Raw genomic sequence first — 9451 nt, forward strand, 5'->3', positions numbered from 1 at the left:
TCTGCTTGGTTGTATGAAGGATGATACTTTTGAAGTATTAGGATAATATTTTTGAAGCATTAGGAAAAACTTTTCTTTGGCGTTTACACTCTTCCTGTTGCCGACTTCCAGGGCAGTTGGACCACTTGGTGCTCACTGCTTCAGGGCAAAAAGAAGATAACCCGGTTGTCTGTTCCTGGCACCAGTGACCCCTCACCAATCATTGAGGATCCAGCCTGCACTCCCAGTGTGGATTCCTGGTCTCTGATTCAGAGGGAGCAGAGTGACCCTTGGGCACATACTGGGAGTTTGGACATCTGGTCCAATCTGTCTGGTGGTCACCTGAGGTAATTCCCTATCCCAGAACTTTCCTTTTGGGTAGAAGGAAGGCAGCTCATGGAGCTCTCTTACAGAATAGTGTGGAAGAGCAGGCAAGAGGCTGCCTGGGGCAAGGGAGTGTTGGCTGTAAGACATATAATTTAGTGGCCAGGATCATGGGGAACCTGCTTCCTAGGAAACAGAGGATGCTCCTGTGAAAATGGGGGGCATTCCTAAGGCCAAACACATATGCCCAAGACAAGACCCACATACAAACAGGACCAGGGAGGCCCCTACCCTTTGGCTTGGAGCTATTCTCTAAACTCATTAAAGGGATAAGCCCTGAACTAGAGCGCTCACATAACTCAATCTACAAAGACTGGTGAAAGGTGGGTCTTTGGGGGGTTTTGTTGGTTTTGTTTTTGTCAGCTCCTGACACTTAAGGAAAGCTCTGACATAACACAAGCTGGATACAAGATTAAGGAATAGATGCCTCAAAGTCTAAATTCCAGGGATAATGCATTAAAATATCAAAAATATCCAGGTTTCAACAAAAGGTTACAAAACATTCAAAGAAACAAAAAGCAATGGCCCAGGCAAAGAAGAAGATTTATTCATTAAAAATCATCACTGAGGAAGATCAGACCTGGAATATTCCAAAGACTTCAATAAAATTGTCCTAGATATGTTTAAACGCTAAAGGAAAATATGGACAAAGGACTAAAAGAACTCTGGAAAATAATAGATGAACATGAATAGAATATCAGTATAGACATGAAAACTCTGTAAAAGGAATCAGCAGAGCCGAAGACCACAAATTTAAAAATTCCCTAGAGCAGTTCAACAGGAGCTCGGAGCTGGCAGAAGAAAGAACTAGTGACCCTGAAGGCAAGGCAATTGAGATCATTCAGTCTGAAGAGCAAAAAGAGGAAAGAATGAAGAAAAAATTGAACAAAGTCTGAGGAAAGTGGGACTCCATCAAGCATACCAATACATGCATTTGGGAGACTCAGAGGAAGAAGAAAGAGAGAAAGGGACAGATAAAATACTCAAATAAATAATGAAAGATAAATATACAAGATGCTCAGCGAACCCCAAGCAGGACGAACCCAAATAGACCACGCTGTGTGGGGTATCATAATCAAACTGTCAAACAGCAAAGATAGAGAATTCTGAAAGGTTCAACACAGAAACGATGAATGGGTCACAAACGAGGGGGTTTCAGTAAGATGGAGTGTCAATGTGTCATAGGAAAACCATGGAGGCAAGAAGGCAATGGGATGACATATTTAAAGCGTTGCAAGAAAAAACTTCCAATCAAGAATTCTGTATCTGACAAAACCGTCTTTCAAAAATGTGGGAGGGATTAAGACAATCCCAAATAAACAAAAGCTAAAGGACTTTGTCACCACAAGCTCACCTCTACATGAAATGCTAAAGGGAGTTCAGCAAGTTGGTAGGAAAGGACACTAGGCTACTGACTGAAGCCACGTGAAGAACTGCAGATCTCTGGTAAAGAAATGGCATGGGTAAATATAAGTACCAGTACCATTTTATTTTTGGTTTGTAACTCTACTTTTTACATCCTGCAGGATCTAAAAGGCAAATGCATAAAATGTAGTGAGAAATGAATATTTTGGAACTCATAATGTATAAACACATAATTTGTGACAAGAACTACATAAAAGTGGGAGAGCGGACAGGCATAGGAACATGGTTCATGTATACTATTGATATTAATATCAAAGTTGTCATCAAAGCAAGCAAGATCACAATAGATTTAGGTTGTTAAACATAAGCCCTATAGTAACCATAAAGAAAATACAAACTCTTAGAGCCAAAAAATAAAGTATAGATTACCAGGAGTGGGGGACAGGGGCAAGTGGGTGTTAATGGAAAATAAGTGTGGGGTGTCTGTTTGGGGTGAAGGGAAAGTTCTAGTAATGGATGGTGGTGAGGGTACTGCAACATGGTGAATGTAATTAATCCCACTGAACAGTTCGCATAGGAAGGTTTGGGAATGGAAAATTTATGTTGTTTTTGTGTTTCCATAATTTTTAAAAAGAAAGAAAGGTAACAAGAGATAATGGCAACTAAATGCAATACATCATCTAAGATGGAATCTAAGATGGGAAGAGAAAAGGCTACAAAGGACATTATTGGAACATAAGAAAAAAATTGTAATATAAATGTAAGCTTTATGTGATGTTAAATTTCTTGAACTCGATAATTGCACCTGAGGGGATTACATCAGTCAATATCCTTGTTCATAGGAAACGCACATGGAAGCATGATGTGTTCAAAGAACATGATGTGTGTAACCTGCTCTCAAACATTTAGAAAGCAGATAGAGTAGATAGGTAGATGTGTTTATGTGTGTATGTACATAGATGACAGATAGAATGATATGACCAAGTAGAGAAAATGTTAAAATTGGTGGAGCTGCGTATCTGAGGCTGGGGGTATGTCAGAATTCTCTGTGTGGAGTTTGTATCCTTTTTGCAACTGCCTTGTAAATTTAAAATTACTTCCAAATAAAAAGTTTTAAAATTTATAAATAAAATTATAGTCACAAATAAAATATGAATTATATTTGTTGAAAACTTTATCTGTAGCATAACACTTGTCATTTCTTATTATAATTGCCTATTTATTAATTTGTTTTCCCTACTAGGAACTCCTTGAAGACAGGGACTGTTGTGTACCCAGTACCTCAGACATGCCTGGTCCATAATAGGCATGCAAATAATGCACTGACTGAAGGCATAAAATCAGTATATATATATATCATGTCCAACAGGGTCCAGTAGGATATTGGCTAAATGATCATGCATCTATGGAAAGAATTAACACGGAGCCTTTAAAATAAATATATGTGGGCGGGCCATGGTGGCTCAGCAGGCAGAATTCTCACTTGCCATGCCAGAGACCTGCATTCAGTTCCGGTGCCTGACCATATGAAAAAAAAAAAAACTTAAAAAAAATGAGTGGTGTAAAAGTACTTCATGGCATGGGGAAATGGTTGTTATTTTGTTAAGTCAAAAGAAAGAAGGTTTCAATTCAGTGTAACATATGGAAACATCTTTCGGAATCCATGCCTAAAAATGTTGAAAAGAATGATCAACAGTGTAAATTGTGGGTATCTCTGACCAGTGGCATTATGGGGATTTTTAATTTTCTTCTGTGCTTTTTTGTATTTTCCAAAAATTTCTCTAGTGACCACAGATTACTTTTGTTACCAGAAAATGAAACACAAAACACGATTTTTCTAAGTTTGTGTGTCTCTTTACACTGTTTTTGTGGTTTTCCAGTCTCTTGAGTTGAGGCTTGGGGTCCTCCAAGGGACACAGTGTTGTCATAGTGCTTTCCCAGGCACGTGCAGTGTTCAGGGTGGAATTCCCGTCAGATGTCTAACCTTCTCTGCGACCCTTGTGGTGCCCTGACTGGCCCAGCCCAGCCCCCCACTGTCCTAGCAGTAGGAGTTTCCCTTCATATCCCCCAATCCCCTCCCTGCTTTGAGTTCATTTTTTCCCCCAGCCATTTCCCCTTTTATCCCCTTCTTCCACAAGTCATCTTTTCTCCAAGGTGGGTTCTCTGTCTTAGGAGCTATTATGTCCCTGTTGAATCACTGTGAGTTTTGTTTTTCACTGCAGCTCCCTTCACAAGGGATCCCATGTGCCTGTTGGCTGCCTCTCTGTCCCCTCCCTACCCTCCATGCCTCTTCACCTTCGGCCCCATTGTTTCCCCTCATATGAATGCCAGCATGAAGGGTCACTTGCAAACAGGAAAGATCGCAGCACCGAGCTTTCTTTACAGCATGTATTCATCCAACAAACATCCACTGTAAACCTACCATGTCGGCGGCGCTTTGCTGGTTTCCTGGGACATGCAGCTTCCATAAAAGAAAGACCTCACTGTCGAGGACACTGTGGGCGGGTAAAGTAGGCAGACAAGTGGAGAACAGGGTAGCAAGTATGGAGATGGGGTGTTCCTGCACAGGGCACCTCAGTGGGCAGGGGAGGTCAGTGATGGCTTGTGGGGAAGGTGGTCTCACCCATCCTTGCTTGGTTTAGGGGTTGCTGCATTCCTTTCTGCTACTGCTTTCCTTTCCTCCAGCTTTGGGTGGTCATTTGATGAATAACCATCTCACGTAGACTGTATCCTCCGTGAGCATGGATTTTGCTCACCATCCTATGTCCAGAATGTAGGGTAGTGCCTGGCACATATTGTTATTTGGAATCATTACCATCATAGCAGCAGTACTGGGTGCTAGTGTTTGCTGAGTGCCTCCTAGTGCTACCCTTTACCTGCATCGACCGATCTCATCTTCAGAGCCAGGTTAGGAGGTAGCCACTTGAGCATCTTCCTTTTCAGCTGAGAGGCCAAAGGATTTGCCTAAGGGCAGCTCAGTCGGTGAAGCGGCAGCAAGTGGCTTCACTCCACGGCTGCATTCTTCGTTGCAGTGGTCCCCTGCCCTCGGCACGGTAAGTGCTGACTAAATGATTCTCAGTTTATGAATGGATGTTCAATCTTTCCTGGTAACGTCATGCTGTAAGCATTTTCTTCATTGAAGTTTTTCTGGAAACACCATGTTTCAAAAGCTAAATTATGTCCATGATTTACGTTGTTGCCAGCTTTTTGGTATTCTATGGACTATGTGTTGAGCATCTTTGGGCCATGCTTGCTTGAGGGTGAGGTCAGGAGTGAGAGACATGGGTCTCCTCTGGTTGGGCTGGGAAGCAGCTTGACCCCACAGCCTCATGCCAAGGTTCAAGCAAGAGATGAGATTCAGCAGAATCTGCAAAAAGAGGAATGTGATTTGGCAGAGAAGATCGTGGAGTGGTCTTACGCCGAGGGAGAGACAGACAACTGCTTTGGGTGTCGGAGATGGTGAGTCAGCGTTGGGGTGGTGCAAGCAGCTTTCTGAGCTCTGGTCAGGGGCAACACCCAAGTGTAGTGGGAGCCAGCCAGGCAGGGAAGGCGCGGGGCTCCCAACCTTGAGACAGAAATTCCAGTTTTTTAAAAAACACTTGGCAGCCCTGCGGGGAAGAGGTTGCCATGGAACGGATTTGTTTTCAGCTAGCAGTGCTGTACATGGGACCCACTCTGGTGTCCACCATTGATGATTATTGCAGAGCACGTGTCAAATGCCTACTTGCTCAAAATCCGGGCTTTAAAGAAGTTATCTCTCATTGAGTCCCCCAAAATATTCCTTCCATCCCCCCCTTCTTTTTAAAATTTTATTTTATTTTGAACATTTGTATAACTGTACTATAACTATAGTCCCTCATTTACAATAAGGTCCACTGTCTCTGTTGTACACATCTCCCATTTTTAAGGTGAAGAGACCAAGGCTTGGAAAAGTCAAGTTCCTAGATGAATGTCAAACAGCTAAGAAGAGGGAAAGCTGAGTTCTAGTCTACTTCTTTCTGGTTTCAAAGCCTTGTCTCTGGATTCTGAGGCCCGGCTGCCTGCCCTTTGGCAGTTGAGGGGCCAAGGCTCAGAGGGGAGACCCAGGCTCTCGACTTCACCCAGCAGGCAAGAAGCCTCTCCAGTTCTTGGACCCAGGCTGTCTAAGGCCCTTCACCAGGAAGATTCCCACCGATGACAGCCAACCCTTTCAAATGGAGGAAGACGAGGGAGGCAGAGAGAATGACAAGACAGAAGGATAAAGGACAACGATGTAGGACTGGGCAGCAAGTTGTGGTTAATCTAAAGGATTCACCTCAAGTTGATGTGAGTTGGTGCTAAGCCCAGTACCAGGGTGGGGTTGCATTTCTCACCTAGCAGGTGGGGCAGCTGGGGACCAGGAAGGTAAATTCTCTCTTCAGAGTTGCATGGTTCATTTTGTCAGGGAGAAAATAAAAGCTCAGACCTTTCTACTCCAAGAGCTCTGTCTTTCTCGTCTAAAACTCTCTTCTGCAAAATGGAGACCCTACTTCATTGGACTGTTGTTCGGGTTAGCGGGTAGAGTGCTTGGAATAACGTCTGGAACAGAGTTAGTGCTACCTCAACACGAGCTTCATAAACTTGCCATTTATGATATACCCCTTTGAGGGGAGGGGCAATATCATATTTCTTTTTCCCTAAATTTCAGTTATTTGTATGTTATGTTCAAGATTTTTGCCCTTGATGATTTATTATTTCATTAAAACTTTGGATGATTACTTAATATGCTATTATTTACTTAAAATGTTCCTTCTTAAAAGTATTTATTTTCTTAAAATCTTTAAGCCAACTGACTTTTCAATTTAATTATGTACTTTTAGCCTCATTCTAAGTAATAAAAAAATCTGTAAAGCGATTTTCCTGAAAATCCACAACTTCTTTAATTAAATAATAATAATAGAACATATTTCACAGTCCTGTGTACTGGGTGTTTTGAAAGAGGTAATCCACGTAAATCGCTTCACACAGTGCGTTGCACACCAATCAGGGTACTCCTGGTAGGGTGGCAGATGGGATGCCAATTTCTCTAAAAAATATATCTTTTTTTTTTTTTAATCTGTTAAAGTCCAAAGTTTGGTGTATTTGTTATGTTTGTTTTCCAACATCCGTTTAAGAAAAATAATAATGATTGGAAATAAAAATACTCATTAGTCACCACCTAAAATACTCTTCCACACCTCCTGTGAGCCACAGGAGCACCCCAAATTCCTCTCTGTCTTTCCCACGGTGCCTAGCAGGGTGCCTTGCCAACTGAATAGTTTTAGATGCAATTAGTTAATTAAGGAGAACTAATTTCTTGATTGGCATAATGTGTGCTATTTCCCACCCTATTTTTCCTATAACTTTAATCAATGTCTAATGATCCCTTCATTAACGAAAATAGTGTCACACACTTAAGGAGTTTTTCAAGGACTGGATTTGCAGAATTGGGAAAGGCAGGTTCTTAAGAGCAGTGGTTCCTTTTGGAGCATCAGCAGTGCCTCTCCACCCAGAGCGGGCCAAGTGTCAGGGCGCTAGAGTGGAGAGATGCTGTCTCTTTAGAAAGCATCTTCCCTGAGCAACCACACATCTCTGGCAAATAGGCAAATCCCTCCCTGAAACCCCGTGCTGGATCCTTTCTAGAAGTCCATGGTTCCATGTTTGGAGACGTGGAGACCTGGCTCGGGGCACAGGACAGGGAACACAAAGAGAGAAATCTCCACAGTCTCATGGACTGTCTGAGGTTTCCTTCAGGTTGTTAAAACGTTACTCTTCTCTGTAAATGGTTACGTTAGAGGCTTTTCCTGGCAAGAAGTTTGAAAGAAGGGCAAAAACTAAAGTGAGACATTCAATAAGCAGGAGCTAAGCCCTGTTAGTCATTTCTGTAACTGTACTCTCACCCTGGAGCTTACTTGCCATCATGTAATTTCTTTTATCACATCACTCACGCTCCAGGCTTCTACAGTTCTTGTAATGCCACTAAGTGAACTGCTTTCCGTTACAGTTATAAGTAATGGCACGGCAAAGTTAAGAATTCTCTGAGATTCGGGACCCCGGTTGTCGTACTCAAATTTTAAGCTTTTTGAAATGTTTAGGTTTAAATAAAAATATGCTTCTTTTTAGTCTTCTACTTTTGAAGGAAGGGGAGAAGCAAAACGAGCACTGTTCTTTATCTGCAGGTGCTATGCCTTTCTGACATGCTTTTCCTTAGCCGGGAGCCCGTTCCCTCTTCGTCTCTTCTGGATCCTGCTGGGTTATCCTAGAAAATCCAGCTCTAAGGTTCCTTCCAGCTTAAGAAGCTCCTAGAGATCATAATTCTCATCACCACAGTTTAAGATGAACAGGCAATGAGGGAGGGAGATGTTTCCTCAGGAGAGTTCTTCTCTGCTGGAGGAACCCACCGTGAGTGCAAGGGCGGCATCTGCAGAGACTTCAAAGCAGGTTCGCAGCTGCCCTCTTCCAAGGCAGGCTTGGGGCAAGCTGCAGTAAGCAACAGGCAACCCCATGCTCTTCCTAGTCCCTAATTCCAGATCCTTTCTTCAGCCCCAACAGATGTATTTTGGCTCAGGTTACCACCTACTCTTCAGGATAAAGGCACGGGGTTGGAGGTGTCTCTGCAACTGTGGGGGTGATGGTTCAGAGGGTGGATGCTGGAGTAGGGGAGCTTGGGTTGGCATGCAGTCTGTGCCCCTTGCTAACCACACCCTCAACGCAGTTTCCACCGGTGCGGGGTTGTGGGGAACCGTGTGAGGACCTGCCCGCTGCAGCTCTGCTTGCGTTTCCTGTGCTTGGGAGAAGGAAGGCTCCCCCCGGCCCATCTTGCTGAGGCCTGGCTGGGATCTGAGGCCGGGTCAGCCAGTTCCTGGTAAGGCCAGTGAAAGTCCTCATTGGTCCGGAATGATGAATAAGTGCTTTGCAACAACAGTAAGAAAAGCAAAACCTCTGGTCAGGGGAAGAACAGGCCTTTACTCATCTGAGGACTCTGGGGCCTCTCCTGCCTGCTGCAGCTTCTCCCGCAGGGCTCACACCCTGGCCATCTGCTGCTACCACTCAGGCCCTGTGAGGACCTACTTCAGGCACCACCTGGCCCAGGCGGGGGCACCCAGGCCCCCGGCCTGTCCGTGGAGCACCGTCAGCTCCAGGAACTCCTGATTCTTCCTGGGCTGCTGGCTCCCTCCCACACCAGCCTTCTGAGTTCAACTCAGAGAGGGGAGAGGTCTTGGGCTGATAAAAATTCTCATGAGCTTCTTCAAGCTATGGATTCCCGGGGATGTTTCTATTATCTGCTGCCTGTTTCCCACAGGCATGAGTGGGAAAGTCTCAGATTGTCCGGTCTGGAGTGTGTGGTGCGGCAGCAGGGAGGGAAATGCAGTCTGCAGTGGGGGGGAGGGTGTAAATGACTGAAAGGACTAAAGAACCATGGCAGGACAAAGGAACTGGAGCCCTGGTTCCGAGGGGTGGGAATGCAGGGTGGCCTGGGCAGCTCTGGGCTTTGAGAACTGAAGCCATGAAAAGCCTGAGAAGGTCTGGCTGCACATAGCCCTGAAAAACATCCTGGACTGTTTTCCCAGAGGCCCCTGTGCACCTCACCTGGGGTCACCGTCCACTGCTTGCACGCAGAAAGGGGAAAGGGATGGCTGCTAAGTAGGGCTTCCTGGAGTTGAAGCTTGGTTTTCTCTGTGATACGGGCTCTGTGCTATGTGATTGTGTGTGTTTTTGTGTGTTT

Source organism: Tamandua tetradactyla, chromosome 25 (assembly GCF_023851605.1).
Source record: "Tamandua tetradactyla isolate mTamTet1 chromosome 25, mTamTet1.pri, whole genome shotgun sequence".
NCBI lineage: Eukaryota > Metazoa > Chordata > Mammalia > Pilosa > Myrmecophagidae > Tamandua > Tamandua tetradactyla.